Source organism: Myiozetetes cayanensis, unplaced genomic scaffold, assembly GCF_022539395.1.
Source record: "Myiozetetes cayanensis isolate MyiCay16 unplaced genomic scaffold, myiCay2020 scf1, whole genome shotgun sequence".
Classification (NCBI taxonomy): Eukaryota; Metazoa; Chordata; class Aves; order Passeriformes; family Tyrannidae; genus Myiozetetes; species Myiozetetes cayanensis.
Genome location: NW_026086604.1, coordinates 22,612,704 through 22,625,720, shown reverse-complemented (window position 1 = coordinate 22,625,720; position 13,017 = coordinate 22,612,704).

Here is a 13,017-nt window from a genome sequence, read left to right as displayed (position 1 = left end):
TACCTTTTTAGAATTTATAGATAACTTTTATGTGCCGTTTATCTTTGATGTTCTATCTTATATGTGTTTTAAATCACAAAACACCTGTTCTCCGTATAATTACAAAAGGTCAAAATACAATTAGGGTCACCTGAAATAAAAAGAAAAAGAGATTTTCTCAATACAACCCTTTAGGATTTTTTTTTTTTTAATTTAAAATTGAGTATTTATGAAAGGCAGACACTCAAAAGGAAACTGACACATTCTTTATAGAAATTATATAAAAAGAAATCTCTCCTTATTTCATATTAACAGGGGGGGTTATGGTGCCTTTGGGAAGTACTGCTTCCTTTGTGCTTAACATGCAGATTGCCTGGGCAGGAAAAGCAGTGGAGGATGGTTCTGGTCCTGATGGGGGTGTTTGTGTGGCTCCAAGCTTTGGCAAATGGCAAGAATGTCATCCACAATCACTTAGAAAAGAGGGGGAAAAAAACCAGTCGTTCAACTTTATTTCACTTTAGTGAAATACTGCTTTATTTGAACTTTCAAGATAGAAGGAGAAGGGGAAGCAAAATTGTATCTTTATCCATTGTCTTTATTGTCTAGCAAACACATAAACCAGAGATTTGTCACAAAACCTCCATGAAAGGGATATGCAGGTGATTAGATAAGATCTAATAGACATCACAGTCCTCCTCTGATTTGCTCTCAGTAACATTTTCACTGCAGACAGACACAAGCAATGACATTTCTGTGACCAGACGTGCATCTGTGTGCCTAAGTGTGAGCAGTCACAAGTGCCAGCTCTGGCCCACAGCCTCCATGTGCTGCAGATTTGTGTGTACCTTTGTCAGCTGCTATGAGCTCACTTGGCAGCAGGAACGTGGTCCAGGCATTTCTCATGTCCCTTTCCTCATCCTGTAGTGTCACTTTACTGAGTCATGAAGCGCCACCAGAGCAACCAGAGGAGTCATCAAAGTTAAGTTTAATTTCTCAGGGGGACATGATGATGATCACAGTGCTGGTGTGATTTTCCATTTGGATTAGAGTTATAGCAGTAGAAATATACTATGGAAATAATAATTAAAAAACCCATGTAAGTTATCTGACTGAATCATTATCTACTATTTATGCTACTGAGTGCAGAAAAACAATTCTGTAAATAGGCCAATTTGTTTGCTCATTTTAATATGGAAAAAGAATATTCAACAACCATGAAAGGAAAGGTTATATATTATAAAAGTTTTCTTAAAATCAGATGACAATAGTCTTGTCAAGAAGAAATGAATCAGTCTTTGTGTCACTGTCACGGAGGTAAGGAGATCTTAAACAGCTGAAGTAGTTGCAGGATTTTGTAAGTGCATTTGGAAATTAGAATGACTTCCCATGTTTAAGATAAAAGCTATTTTGAGCACACTAGGAAGCAAGTTGTTTTAGTGGTAAGCTATTTTATGACTGCAAACTATGGATTTCTTGTACCTTTCTCTAAAAAACTATTATGTTGGCTTTGGAGATGGTATAGAAGATGGAGAATAATAGAATGTGAGAGGAATGGTTTAGTAAATATATAAATATGACATATGGACTTATTGGCAGTTGTATTCTGGTTCAGTCAATAAACCAAACAAGCCTTTCCTGCAGAAACTATTGTCACTGTATTGTAATTAATGCAAATTTCTCTTCCTAAAAGACTGACAGACATACACCTTTTAAAATTCAATATGCAAACTGTTCCTCAGAGGAAGAATATGGTAGCTTGAACAACTTCAAAAGAACTAACAAGATAAGCAATTGGAAAATATGTGAACTAAAGAGATCTGATTTAGGAGATAAATTGATATTTGAATGGATAAGTCATGAAATTATGATCTGCCTGCCCAACTCACCATGTAGATGATGAACAAGCACTTCATGGCAAGGTGTTGTTTTTTTTTCCCCTATAATTAGTCCTGTATTTTATGAGAGCGTTATCCTGACATTTATGAGATATTAATTCTATCATTGTCCGAAACACAACAGAACTCTTGGTGCTAGAATTTGTGTAAACTACTCTGGCAAATAGCACAATCTACTACCCAGATCTCAGCCTAGAAAGAAATAACTGCTTACCTGCAAGAGAGGCTGACTTTGGAAAGGGAATTTATTGAGATGACTATAATTGGGCAGAGATACTGTTAGAGCCCCTGGTAAATGAGACACTGATGATTATCCTGGTGTTTTGCACTAAATGGACTTCTTACCTGAACTATCTAAAAAGCATTATGTTGCTAAATATGATCAGCAAAAATCAGTCCTTCTTGAGGGTACCTCCTCAAGTTGACCTGTAAGAAATTCTAATACTTTGTTCAATTTACTGATAGGGACTAAATGTAAAACCAGAGAGACATAGCCATGTAGGAAAGCACTTTATTTTGGTACCATATCTTTTTACCTTCTGAACATACCTTAACTTGGCCTCTCCATGGCAATGAAACACACATTATCATTTTCTGAAACAAAAACTGTGTTTGTCTACGTGATGCCCCATGTGCTGCCCCCCAGGTTCTTGGCTCCTGGAAGGAACGGGCCAGCCTACTGAAGTCATGGGGGAGCTGTGCTGTAGCATTCACATTCTGCTTTGAATTTTTAAGAAGTGTGTGTGATGTTTGTATTTACTCTATGTGACTGCTGGAAAGCACCATCTGAAAAGCATTTCTGCTTGTTATTTCTTACATCTATCATAATGCTTGGCCCAGCTAGTAGCAGGGGCTCTCTGGGAAAGCCTACCCAGCTTGCAAGCCCCAGTGCGGATGTGCTCTGACTGGCACAAGCCAAATGACTCATGAGTCAAGAACGCTTCTCTGCAGATTTAGCTCAGATTTATAGTTTGATATTGCTTGGGCTTTGCTTTTTAGCTGACATCAGAGAGTGTTAAAATAGTTGGGGTTTTGTCTCCAGGCTTTTTCTCAGTTTAAACTGGAATTCTCAAATATTTTTATTCCACAGAGCAGCAAATACAGTATTTTGTGTCCAGAGTTTTTCCTCACATGGCACACATTAAGTGGCCATGTCCTTCTCAAGTCACTCCTTCCATTATTTGGCCTTCACTCTCATTACTTAAACAAACAAATGCTCTTTAAAAGATGGACTCTTTGTTATGTTTAAAAACAACTTTCTGGACGGAATTACTGAAAACCTTGTTACTCAATATTGCCATTTTGCAAAGCCACAAGGAGCAAGCTTTGTGTCTTTACAGGTGAGGACATAGTTTTGCTTTCATTTTCTACTTCCTGGCAGCTTAGGCACACAGCAGGTCTCACAGGGGCTGGCAGCTCTGATAGCTTCCCTTAGTTCTTCCATCCTTCTAGACACATGACAAGTTTAAAACAAAATCCAAATTAATTTCTCATTTTTAGTAGGAAAATCCTAAAAAGTGTAGCAAGTAGGATGGACAGGTGCCAATCTCCGTAAGTGTTTTATTTTTCTCTATAGCAAAAAAATCCAAGAGAGAAAAGTAAATGGAATGAAGCAAAATAAAATAATAATAATAAAAAAGAACAACATAAGCTATGACAAGAAGTAAGAGTGGGAGAAGGGTGAAAGGTATGCCAAAATGAAAATTTCAAGCCTTGAAATAGAAAATTTGTTTCAAACAGCCTATTTTTATAACCCTAAAAAACCATTTACTTGGTACGCTAATATGCTCAGGAGTCCCTTGGTGGGCACCAATATAGGCTTAATCGTTTTAAATTATCACTCCTAAAGGAATTTTTTTCCTCTCAAGAATTTTTTTCTTCTGTTCTTAGCTATACATTTGAAGTGGATATTATATTGCAGTACGTATCTGCCCACTGAAGCTACTGCTAGCCTTCCTTAGCGTGCCACAGATTACCTCAAGTCCTGAGTAAAAGTCAGTTCACCAGTGTGACACTTTGACATTGTTAATTGTCACTGAAGCAGATGTTCTGCAGATGCTGTTAGTGAGAATTCCCTCATTATTCAATAAGTAGGAATATTTTCTTACGCTTTATTTGTTTCCAGCAGTTTAAAGGTAACATTATTAAAATGTAACATTATTAAAAGGTTAATACAAGAACTTGCCTATCCCAGTGTGTTGACACTGTGTTTTCTGCATTTTCTGAAGCCTTGTATTTTATTAATTCACATTTTAGTGAATAGAGCCCATCATTCCTACATAATCTGTCACTGCTTATTGTAAAGAGTCAGAACAAGTCCTCTCTCACATGGCCCTGTAAATTCAGAGCTACTGCCCCACAGGGTTTCAGCATCACACAGGAGTACTGAGCAGATTCTCCATGACTCTGAGGGTACTCTGGGGCTTAGGTTTTTTTCACAGTGCTCTCCTCACATCCCTTGCCAGCATCTGAAAGCTGTGCTTGGTAGGGCAAAGGGACAGCCCTCATCTGCCACACAGGAAAACTCTCACCACTGGCTTCTGCAGATTTCTCCTGGGACTTACCTGATCTCCCTGAGGAGACTCTACCTTGTCCCTGGGGATATTGTTCAGTGAATGATTAGTCTCACTGGAAAAAAAAATAAAATCCATCTTAATTTGAGATGAAACCTAATAGACATGTCCGAGTGTGCACATGGCAGTCACTGTGCCAGCCTGGGTCAACACTGCATGAGCAGTGAGGTGCAGCGGGTGACTCACCTGTCCTGTCAGCCACGGCAGGGTGAGAGTCCTGCCTAGTCACCAGCAAGTCTTGGAAAAAGCTGCCTACCCAATCCTTTTGGCAGAGATTTTATGGGGGTTCATTACCTGAACAGGCTAAAACCATCAGCAGAACCATTAACCTCAACTCCTACTGGAAACACCTCATTGTGAAGGGCAGGATGCAGCAGTGGCAGAAGTTGATTGGCATAATAGTTTTCCACAGGCAAGTGCTACTTTATGAGTGCACTGGAAAAGAACAATTTCAATAAATTTAAAGCTTCTTTATAAATACCTAGAATTTGTTCACATATCCTATTTCAACTTTTCTGAGTGAGGTTTTTTAAAAAACTGCTTTTAAAATTTAAATTAATTGTAGCAAAATTAAAGCCAAATTGAAACAAATTTTGATCATAAAAAGAAAAAATATTGCAGGTCCAATCTAAAGTTATTCTTTTGCTGGCTTTCATTGTTTAGGCATCCTTGAGATTCTGACTTCTGTTCATATTTTTGATGGCTGTGACTGTTTAGAAATGTCAACATTTTTAATGAAAAGGGAAATAATTTTCAACTTGCATCTAATTGGCTACTTTTGCATGGATTTGGACAAATCATCCAGAATGCCCATCTTACAAAATGAGATAATTATATGTATTCAGCTGACAACTGATCAGATCTTGACTCATTGGTGAAGGCAATGACAACATGCCTGGCATTTTGATGTGTGTCACAGTTTTACCCTGTCTCTAAGTAAAATGCTTTCATACAGTTTTTAGATCACTAAGATTTCTTTATATGCCTATATAATTATACTCACAAGTCATGTTCTTTCAGTTCCCCTGAGATATTTCTTGGTTTGTCGGTGCAATGAGTAAAATAAGTTTGAAAGTAGTCTCGCCCTACAGTGGCAAGGTGACAACAGCATTTCCAAGCTACAAGATGATGCTTTAGTGCAGCTATCTACTCAGGAAGCTGAATCTTTCCAGGTTCTTTTCCATTTTAATTTTTTGGCTGCATGGTTAGATGGTCCTCATTTTCCCTTCCATTATCACACCCTCAGTTACCCTCCCCTGGTCCAGAAAGGGATGGCAAATCTCCCCAATTCTTAGAACTACTCATGTTTCTTCAATTTCCCTTCTTCCAATCCTTGGCTTTCATCTACACAGAACCTGAAATTGCATTCTGGCAGAGAGACCTGGGTGTGCAAATTCACCTGTAAGCATGAACACAGCTGGCAGCATGGTGGCTACATGTATGAACGTCTGTAGGGCTGAGTAAGAGAGGCCATTTCACCAGTGGGACACCTGAACTGTTCATTGCAGGAAGCAGTCAAATTATACTCCATGCTTATATGGTAATAGGTGATATTGAAAAGTCATGGCAGTCAGATGAATTCCTTGGTGACTGGAAAAAGGGAACCATTGCACCCATTTTTAAAAAGGGAAGAAAGGAGGGCTCTGGAGACTGCTGACCTGTCAGCCTCCTCTCTGTGCCTGGGAAGATCATTGAACAGATCCTCTTAGAAGCTCTTCTAAGGCACATGGAGGACAGGGGGGTGATTTGAGACAACCAGGCAGCTTCACCAAAGGTAAGTCCTGCTTGACCAAAATAGTGGCCTTCTGTGATGAAACGACTAGATCAGTGGCTAAGGGAATGGCTACGGATGTCATCTGTCTGGACCTGTTCAGGGTCTTTTACATGGCCCCCACAACATCCTTCTCTCTAAATTGGAGAGAAATGGATTTGTGTGGACTGTGTGGTGGATAAGGGATTGGTTGTATGGTCACATCCAGAGAGTAGTGGTCAATGGCTCAGTGTTCCAATACAGGTCAGTGATGAGTGGTGTCCCTCAGGAGTCCGTGTTGGGACAGTGTATTTAATGTCTTCATCTATGCCACAGACAGCGTGATCAAGTGCACTGACACGCATGAGGGACAGGATGCCATCCAGAATGATCTGGAGAAATTCAAGAAGTGGGCCCATGGGAGTGTCATGATGTTCATCAAGATCAAGTGCAAGGTGCTGCACCTGAGTTGGGGCAATCCTCAGTATCAACATAGCCTGGGGATTAAGGGATTGCAAGCAGCCCTGCTGAGAAGGACTTGGGCTGATGGATGAGAGGCTGGACATGAGCCAGCAATGTGGATTCACAGCCCAGAAAGCCAAATGGGTCCTGGGCTGCACCCAAAATAGGTATGGCCAGCAGGTTGAGGGAGTTGATTCCATTCCTCTACTCTGTGCTGGTGAGACCTCTCCTGAAGTACTGCATCCAGATCTGGGGTTCCTAGCACAAGAAAGACGTGGATCTGTTGGAGTTTGGAGCAGGTACAGAGGAGTGTCACAAACACGATCAGAGGTTTGCCTACTATTTATGAAGTAAGATGATTCACTTACATTTTCATAACAGCAAGATGTCTAAGTCACCTTTCCGGACAACCCTTGGCTACCATGTTGGCACCTGTCCCCCAAAGTCCAGAATAAGATGGATGCATCCATCAAAACTCCCACTGGTGGATTATGGCTTAAGTGTGGGTGTGGGGAGGGGCAGGGGAACATGCCACTACAACGTCCAAGGTCTCTCTACAGAAGTAAAGAGTGACTTTGACTGGTGTTTTTGGAGAAAGAGGCTTCATTCCTTTTGGAAATTTAGCATGCCCTTGGAAGGAAACCAGTGGGAGATTTGACTGTTGATTTTTACAGCTGGAAGGAGCAAAATCATGAAGGAACTTAATTACAGTTCAGGTACTTGGGTACAATTTCTCCCACAAGCAGCAGACTACAGTAATGAGTATCACAGGATGCTACAGACTTGGTTGTCATTCAAAACAGCACATACCCTCCCCCCCAAAAAAATCAATAAAATATCATAAAATCACTATAGTGCAGCCCCAAAAGATCTGAGATAATCTGAAGTTACCACTATCTTGTGGCATGGACTTAGGTCCTTCCTCTCCTTTTTAAATGATGCTGAGCAATTTGGACAACTGTTTAGTCAAAGTGCCCTATTATTTGCCCAGGGAAATAACTAGTTTTTTCCCTGTCTTCACCACTAGCTTATTGTTGGAGTTCCTCCTGTAGCATACCTGTAGCTTGGGGTGCAGGTTGTGATCATGGAGTGGCTGAGGAAACTGGGGTTGTTTAGTCTGAAGAAACCTGAAAGGAATTTTAAACAGATGGGATTGGTCTCTTCTTCCAGTTAACAAGTTGTAGGATGAAAGTAAAAAGCCTCAAGTTGCACCAGGGAACATTTAAATTAAATATTAGGAAAAAAATATTCGCAGAAAGGATGGTCAGGCGTTGGAACTGAGTGCCTCGAAAGTGGTGGAATCACTATCCCTGGAAGTGTCCAAAAAACTTGTGGACGTGGTGCTTAGGGACATGGTTTAGTAGTGGACCTGGCAGCGCTGGGTTTGTAGTGGACTCAATGATCCTACAGGTCTTTTCCAACCTTAGTGATTTTGTGGTTCTATGATTCTATGCCAGGAGAGGCAAAAGCTGCGAGCCGTGTCCCTTGCCTCGAGGAGAGCTCAGCCGGGGCCGGGAAACGAGAAGCCAGGCAGGGGGCAGCATCTGATCAGGCAGCGGCTCCGCTCCGGCCCTTCTCCAGCCCCGCTCCGGCCCCGCTCCGGCCGCAGTGGGTGCAGCCGCTTCGGAAGTTTTGCGAGCTCAGGAAAGAAGTTTTGAATCCCTTTGATAAGGTGCAGTAGATTTTGCTATAGCGGAGGATCAAAATAGTGGCAGCCTCATTGGTGAAGTGATCTATATAGGTGTCAAAATGTTCTGAAATCTACTGCCACGTAATTGATGTGGCATTCACGGCTAGAGTACTGGGTGCTAAAAAAAAGTAGTGGGGACACTGAATGGAACATCTGACTGTGAACTTCTGTAGTATCTTATCTGGAGTGCTGATTTCAGCTCAAGCAGATCAAAAAGTGACAACTATTCCAGTTTACTGATAATCTGACAGTTACTTCCTCTAACGTATGTATAGGCTCTCTTTTTCTGGCAATAGGGTTGTTTATGTAGGGACACAAAGAGCTGCAAATTGTGGTGGCAATTTGAATAACAGAACACCTGTACAGTTATTTTCTTCCATAGCTGACACTGGAAGTCATAGATAAGGGTATGAATTGCAAAATTAATTGAATCAGTTCCTGAGCCTCCTGTAATGGATACTATGCAAAAGGAAACAGTGACAGCTCCTTTTTAGACCCTGAGTACCTAAAAATGAGCAGCTGACATTCAATATCACCAATCCCAGGAACCTTTGTGGAGTTGAGCCTGTGCAAAGCAATTAACACCTGTCATATGTAGTTTGTTCTTTCTTTCACCTTATTCCTATGAAAACTGTGTGAGCAGTGAAATGTTTGTGAGATGTTTGGGCCTTGAGAATGTCAGGCTTTGATAACCTCCTCCCACTAGACGTGGCACTCTCTATCACTGGGCAAGGCTCAGCTCTAAGGCCCCAGCTCTCCTTATTAGTCACGGGACATGAACGTGTCTTCTGTGGCCTTTTCACAGGTGTGAAGTTAAAAATTATCTCTGCAACAACCTCATCTTCTTGGCAGAGGGACTGGCAGATCTTGGCAGATCCAAGCACTGGTTAGAGACCCAGTCTTGAACCCAAGTGAGCTCTCCACCCACCCTCGCCAGCCCCTGGGGCTTTGGGCGCATCTTTATCCATCTGACTGACAGGTGTCAAGAAACTTGGCAGATTCATAATGGAGTACACAATTATAGCCTAACTGATTCCTCACCCAGGGTTAAACAACAGATACCATCCCTTCCATAGCCCACTGGAGTGCAGGGGAGGTTTGTCTTTTCTTAAAATTGGAACAAGATTTGTCCTTGAAGACTATATTCAGAAATTAATTCAGACAGACTGGATGCATCTAGTCCAGAAGTAATTTAGTACTTGCTTTTCCTAGACATTTCCCTTGAGCTCTTATGCTGCCTGCTGAGATATTCTCAGTCCAGGTCAGCAGGTACAGGGCTTCCCTCACAGTCAGGTCAGATTAGGGGAATTAGACAGAGTGGTGCCAAGTTCACCGAGGCACGCAATTGAGAAGACACAGAATATACATTTTTGTGGCAAAGTACATGACAGCAAAAAGTGCTGTCAGGGCTGCTACCTTCTTCTCACTGCTGCAGGTCTGTTTCTGCCTCTTATCTGTGACTTCTATAAACAACAGTCATAAGTCTCATAAGAGGGAACCACAGTGTTCCCTCATCTTTGTCAACAATCGTAACCCAAAACCATCACATTTTCTCTGAGTCTTCTCAGACCCTTTCTCTCTGAAGTTCTGCATCTCTCCAATATGACCCTGAAATGGGATACAGTTTTGACAGAAGGGCTCATGTTCCTGTCTCTCTTTTCTTCCCTGCTTTAGCAGTTTATTGCAGCTTCCTGGGATCTGGCAGTTATTTGGAGTCCGGTCTCTTGCTTCTCTGAGGAGTACTCATCACAAGTCAAAGAAGTAAACAGTGGGTGCCACTTCAAAAGAAAACAGTGACCCTTGCTCTGTTCCTTGAAAGAAGTGATGTAGGTACCTCTCCTCTGGAGGATTCCTGGCTTTGGGTCCCCCAGGAGTTCAAGCAATCCCGAATTAATCCCCTCAGATCCTCGGAATTGTAGCTTGGTCCCTCCACCTTGTTTATTATTTAAAAAAAAAAGTTAGATGTCCATACACTTCGTAGGATGGAGTCAGACAAAATCTACCTCTGAAGAAATATCCAGAAACTCCTTCTGCAAAGTTTCCTGACTCCATTCCATGGGGTGCATGGACATCCATTTCGTAACAGAGAATGCTGTGCTCTACTCAACAAGTTCAGTATTGCCTAAATTCCTTACTAGTTTCCCAGGGATTTGGGTGTTTGTCTTTCATTTTTTCCCCATAGGCTGTCTATTTGAAATGGTTTTTTAGTTGTAGATCCAGTTTATAGCTGTTCTAAACATCTTATGGGGTTAAGCCAAGTGAAGACAATGGTTTTGTACCAGGGAGGCAATGACCTGCTTTCTCTAGCCATCCTCATGGCCCATCACCTATCTCCAGATTTTTAGTGCCCTCCAGTTAGTCCATAAGCATATTCAAATAGACAGAAGAATGCATTACATTATCAAGAAATATCTCTTTCCAGTCTTTTTCCTTGCATAAATTTGAACGTATGCATACTAGCACTGAGAGCAGATGGAGTGGGACCCTAAGCATTTGGGGCTTACTTGGGGCTCAAGGTTTTGTACATTAGATGCTTTCCCATTCCAGTAATGGGAGAACGGTGAAACTCTCAAATAGAATTTTTTTTCAATGAGTTAACAAGCTACAGTACTTTAAGGATTTGTAAGCTCAAATGCTTGCAGGATTCTCTGGAAAGTTAATTTGATTCAAACACTTACTCTGCATGACTAGGATCTTAAACTTCAACTGTATGTGCTTCATTTTTTCACATATGGGCCAGGTTGACAAAATGCAAATTGCAAGCATGTTTGTTTTCACATTCAATTTTAATTAGGACAAGACCACTGTGATTCGTTTGAAAGGTTCTTGGGACCCATTTTAACGATATCCTGTCGTTTGGTTTTTTCCATGCAAACTTTAGCTGACATACTCATGGAAAAGATAATTAGCAATATACAAATATGCTCCTCAGAAAGCAAACTTGTCTTTGTTGCTTATTAAAACAGAAAAAACATACACATGATTTTTATTCAGGCATGACAATTTATGTGAATGAACAACTGAAGTGAAATGTTTGATATCTCTCCTTCCGAGTTCTTACTAAGTTGCGACATGGAGATTGAGACAAAAAAAAAAGACAGGGAAGTCTCTTCCCTTGCTATGAAAGTGCCTGCTAGAAGAAGACTGGCACTTCCCATCTGCAGTGGCTAAAATGGAAGTAAGTACCCCAAGTTAGCTCTGGGAGTGTCTCCATTGCACGGTGGGAACACACTGCCCCATTTCTGCCCAGAGGAATGTCATCAGCCACTGCCCAGCACGGGTCTATCCACATTCCTGGCGTGGTCACACACATAACACACAATGATGCTGTGCACTAAAACAAACCAAAAAAAGGATGTATGTTGGTGTGAGCTGAAACTGTTTAGAAAGAAGAGACTGTCATCACCATGTTCTCTGGCAGGGTTGTTTACCTGTGCAGTGGAGTGAGCTGCCATATTATCTTTTGCTCCAATCCTTATGGGAATGTTTTATTGCCAATCTAAGGCATTAATAATTAACCTAAGTCTTTTCTTGGTCTTCTTTAAGAGAATTTACAGAATTTATGTTTTTTCCTAAGGATGTACCAGAAGAAAATATTGCCATTTCAGAGAATAGCACAGTCCCATGTCCTTCTGTTTCAAGCTCTTGTTCTTTACTGATCAGTGCTAGAGCCTCTGGAATAATTCCTTGTGACCATGAATGTTTTATCTTTTCCCAGTTCATTTACAAATTGGACTATTACCATGGTAAATGTTAAACATTTCATTGTAAACTGCTTCAACAGCAAATCAGTTTTATTTTTCTCAAATTCTCTTGTGTGCAGGATTGTCTGAGTGGCTCATCTGCCTTGGTTGCTGCTCACACCTTCTACTGTTTTGCAAGGTAACTCCTCTCATTCTGCCTGGTTTGTTAGGAGGGGTGTTTTTTCTGTTGTTGTTGTGTTTGTTTGTTTGTTTTTGTGGGCTTTTGTTGTTTTGTTGTTGGTTTTGTTTGGGGGTTTTGTGGTGTTTTTTTTGTTTGGTTTGGTTTGGTTTGGTTTTTGGTTTTGGTTTTGGTTTGGTTTTGGTTTTGGTTTGGTTTGGTTTTGGTTTTGGTTTGGTTTGGGTTGGGTTTTTTTCCAGCACAGCTTGCTATCATGCAGACAGTGCCAAAGTTTGCAAAAATTTCCATGTGGCTGATGGGTATTCTGCAGGGAGGAGGAGAAGGAGACATGAGAGAAGTCACCTTTCATTAATGCAAGTGTCTTTAGTGCAACACACAGAAAAAAAAATGCAGTCAGTGGCAGCTTCTTCAGTTGCTGATTCTTCTGCGAGGATGAGCCCTTTGTCAAGGAATCAAAATGAGTTTCATGCAAATTCATAGAAACTCTTAACCCTTGAAGTGCTAGAAATATCCTGTTAGATGCATAAAAAGCTTTCTCCTCTGAGGTTTTATATTTCAGTAGGTGGCCTCCTGTGTTTACACATGCCACACATCCAATACATCAGCCCTTGTCTCCAGGCTTTTGAAGGGAGCTTGTGATGGAACTTACTCCATGATGCAAGTTGATCAACTGTGCAGAGTGCATCTTTTAAACTTCTTGTCAGTTGTATGAGAGCCTTAGTGGGATGGGTGGGAGGCCTCCTCTTAATCCCACTGAAGTCAGAGAAAGGAGTCCTGTTAACTTTA